Source organism: Hyaena hyaena, unplaced genomic scaffold (assembly GCF_003009895.1).
Source record: "Hyaena hyaena isolate Hyena2069 unplaced genomic scaffold, ASM300989v1 scaffold_1981, whole genome shotgun sequence".
Lineage (NCBI taxonomy): Eukaryota > Metazoa > Chordata > Mammalia > Carnivora > Hyaenidae > Hyaena > Hyaena hyaena.
Window position 1 is genome coordinate 95,443 of NW_024082609.1, and position 4,203 is coordinate 99,645.

The window sequence follows — 4,203 nt, forward strand, 5'->3', positions numbered from 1 at the left end:
CCTGTCAGCACAGAGCCCGACATGGGGCCTGAACCCATGAACTGTGAGATCATGACCTGAGCTGAAGTCGGATGCTTAACCTACTGAGCCATTCAGGCGCCCCAATATTTATTTATTTTTATATTTTTTATATTTTTATATATTTCTTACAACTGCGTGTGAATCTGCTTTCATCTCAAAATAAAAACTTTCATTTTATTTATTTTTTGGTTTGTGCCCATTTAGTCTTATTGTAAAAAAGCAACATGTACACTTTAAACCTTTAAAACTGAGCATCATCTTTCCTTTCCAGTGAGACAAAAAGAAAAATTAAAAATAAACAGGAACAAAATTACAAGAGAATGCCAATTCCAAATAAGATCCTCCAGGTTCTGCTGATTCTCCCATCGAGTAGCAGGGCTCAAGTCATCATTAGGAGAGAATTTTATTTCAAAAGGGTCATCTTCAACTGCAAGGATGTCCGTTAAACATCACAATTAAACATGCTAAAGGAGAAGCCATGTTGTCAAAATGCCCACTTAACCCACCCAAACGTGTCAAACCTACCCTTCTATAACCCCATTTTTAAAGTTATTTTCTTCTTTTTTTTTAATAAGAGAAAGCAGATGTGTGTTGGTAAATACTAACTGTTCTTATTCATGTAGAGACACAGTGTAATCTCTGAGCCCAATAGACCGAGAAAGGAGGAAAAAAAACCCCAGAATTCTATGTACTACTACACAGGGGTCTAGCACCCTCCAGCTTCCAGCAGAGCGAAGTGAGAAGAAGGTTTTTCTTTTTTCCCAGAGTACAATGGTGTTGATTTCATAAAGTTTTTGTTGAGACAAGAAGGGATAAAAATGAATTTGGAACAGAAAGAGGTAGAGATTCTTTTCCCACAGTATTCCGCTCAAGGCATTTCCCCACAAAATAAGTTGAGAACTTGGTATAAAGGGAGAGAAAAGAGGGGCACCTGGGTGGCTCAGTCGGTTAAGTGTCCAACTGCGGCTCAGGTCAAGATCTCATGGTTCATGGGTTCGAGCCCTGCATCGGGCTCTGTGCTGACAGCTCAGAGCCTGCAGCCTGTCTTTGGATTCTGTGTCTCCCTCTCTCTATTCCTCCCCTGCTTTCTCTCTCTCTCTCTCTCAAAAATAAAAAAATAATTTTAAAAAGGGAGAGAAAAGAGACTTCAAAAAACAGAGCAAATGAGCACAAAAGGAGGAGAAAAAAAATGACTGCAAGTTGCTCCCAGGGACTGGAGAAAATTAAAAAAGGAAGGTTGGAATCTATCCGTGTTCACTAGTCATCTTCTTCATCCTCTTCTCTTTCCTACCCCTCCTCCTCATCTTCTTCTACTTCACCTTCATCCTCATCTCTGTCTTCATCAATATCTTCCAATTTTTCTTCCTCCTCCTCCTCATCTTCTTCTTCCCCTTCTTCATCACCCATATCAAGAACCAAGTAGTAGTGTAATGGATCTGGCCAAATATCATCTTTGATGACCTCTCTTAACTCTCCTGCACCTGATCAGTAAACCAGGTGAAAAAGCTCTCTGATTCCTCATGCTGTCTCTTCCTGCTGGATTTATTCTATGTTTGAGTTGAATGTTTCCTTAAATCCTTTCCAGATTTCCATTTGATTTCAGTGGACTTTGAAGATGGATCACCCAGTCTCATTTAGGTGAATTTTTTTTGAGAGAACTTCATTTTCAAAGTAAGGGTTTTCACCAAAATAAGAACCTACTCTGTAACCTGACTTAATGTATTCAAATTCTGTCACTTCAACTCTTGTCAAATAATGCAGTGCTTCTTCATCCTCCTCCCCAGGCAGACACTTGTGGATGGTTGACAAATGTTGTTACCAAAAAATATGGGATTTTGGCAATCAATTCTGACCTCTTTTGAAAAAATTGTTGGCGGAGTTTGTTATATTTCTGTTCTACTTTAAAAATCTCCTCACTGGCTTGTTCATTAAGTCTGTCAATTTCATTTTATACTTCATCAATATATTCAACTGCTTCTTGCTGTTCTTTTTCTTTGCTTGGCAAGTGCTGAGAGGTCAACGTCTCCTCCGGCATAGGGGCAGCAGGTGGTCTCTCTTTCTTCATTTGAGGCGGGAGTGAAGACAGGGGTTTGGGGGCCATGCTGTGAAAAAGTCCATGAAACAAGGGCAGATGCAGTTCCGGAGGAAGCTCTGATTACTGAGAAACTTTCATTTTAAAAAACTCCAATGAATGGGAAGAGGTAGATGTTTGTCATCTTGATTATGATTTCATTATGAAAACTCATCAAGTTGTATACTTTCAAATACATGAGTTTTTTGCATATCAATTATGCCTCCAGAAAGGGGGATGAGCTATAGTATTTCTCTTCCTTTCCCCTTGATAAGTAATTCAGTCTTCAAGGCAATAGGTGAAACCAAGCAAAATGAGCACCTGCACCAGAAGGTGTTGAGGAAGACAGTTAGAGAGGCATCAGCAGTGTCCCGGAGCTGAGAGTCAGAGCCCAAGCAGCGTGAAGAGGGACTTCGCATAGAAGCATCACCTAGTGCAGTATTGGTGTCTACATAGCACAGCTGCCAGACACGTTGTTATCTAAGCAGTAGAAGAGGATATCCATACATGGAGGAGACGGTGGAGATGAGAAACTGCATCCCATACAGGACTGATTGAACAAGTACATACATATAAAAAAATAATGGAACCAGGTTTCTCATTGTTGGAGAAAGAAGTTAAAGATGTGGAAAGGTAGGGGCATCTGGGTGGCTCAGTCAGTTAGACATCCGAGTTCTGCTCAGATCATGATCTCACCCTCTGTGGGTTGGAGCCCCATGTCAGACTCTGTGCTGACAGCTCAGAGCCTGGAGCCTGCTTCAGATTCTGTGTCTCCCTCTCTCTCTGCCCCTTCCCCATCCATTCTCTGTCTCTCTCTATTTCAGAAAACATTAAAAAATAATAGATAGATAGATAGATAGATAGATAGATAGATAGAAAGGTAGAAAACTAGAATGAACCCAGTGGTGTTAGATAGTAACTAGAATTATTGGTGTGAACTCATGACTCTCTACATATATAGATAAAGAGAGAAATAAACTAATATTTAAATGTGTGAGTTTGTGTGTGTGTGCATGCATACATGTATTCCCTAGCTCTGTTTATCGAGAGGACCAACAGCCAGCAACATCCTAATAATAATGAATACATCTAGCACACTGATCTTGGCTTCTCAACACTATTCTCCATTAAAGAAAGCAGGGCTACCTAGAAAAATGGCTGAACCCAGGATTATGCAGGGAAAAGTATACAATGAATCTAAAACATCTTTTTGTGTCAGAAAGTAGAAAGTGATTGAGATAAATCAAAAGAACACAGAAGTCAGATTGAAATAATGAGCTAAATATGACAATTTGTGCACCAAAATAAATATTGATAGGAGCAGGGCTGCCTGGATGGCTCAGTGGGATAAGCAGCCAACTTTGGCTCAGGTCATGATCTTGTTGTTTGTGAGTTCGAGCCCCATGTGGGGTGCTATGCACACAGCTCAGAGACTGGAGCCTGCTGCAAATTCTGTGTCTCCTTCTCTGTTTGTCCTTCCCCCACTTGTACTCTCTTTCTCTCTGTATCAAAAATAAATTAACATTAAGAAATTTTTAAAAATATTAATAGTAGCAGACTGAATTAAAATCAAGGAGGAAACCAATTGTCCATATTAATATAAATAGCAAGAAAATCAATTAATTAGTTAATTAATTGATGTGGAATGAGATGCTTGTTTTTGTTTTGCAATGAGATGCTTTAATTATGACTCAGGAGAATATGAACATATATTACTAATATAATTAAAAATTAACTGCAAAAATAGAGCTCATGGCCTGTTCTAACCTTCTATTTGGGGGGAATACAGTATACTGTGAGAGCTCTAGTATTTCTCTGCACAGCATATTTTCCCAGTTCCTCTATGTAGTGGCTGACTCGCTACAGGAAAAATAAAGAGGGAGGAATGTAATATGGCTCTTGTGTTTCTTGCTTGGAAGTTCAGGTACTACTGACACTCACTGAGAATGTCTGGGGAAGGAAAGGTTGGAGATAAAGACAGACAATAGGTTAAGGTTGGAAGATCTTACACTGAGGATGTATTAGCAAATGGGGGATTTCATTTGCTTGAAACTCAGAGGAGAATTCAGCACTGAAACATGTAACCAGAGGAGTCGATAACTCATCTAAGA

The 4,203-nt window shown here is 39.5% G+C and overlaps 1 pseudogene; it reads right to left on the reverse strand.

The window, feature by feature from the left end:
* Positions 1-1,278: 1,278 nt before the first annotated feature.
* On the reverse strand, positions 1,279-2,122 carry LOC120227052 (annotated as a pseudogene).
* Positions 2,123-4,203: the final 2,081 nt, after the last annotated feature.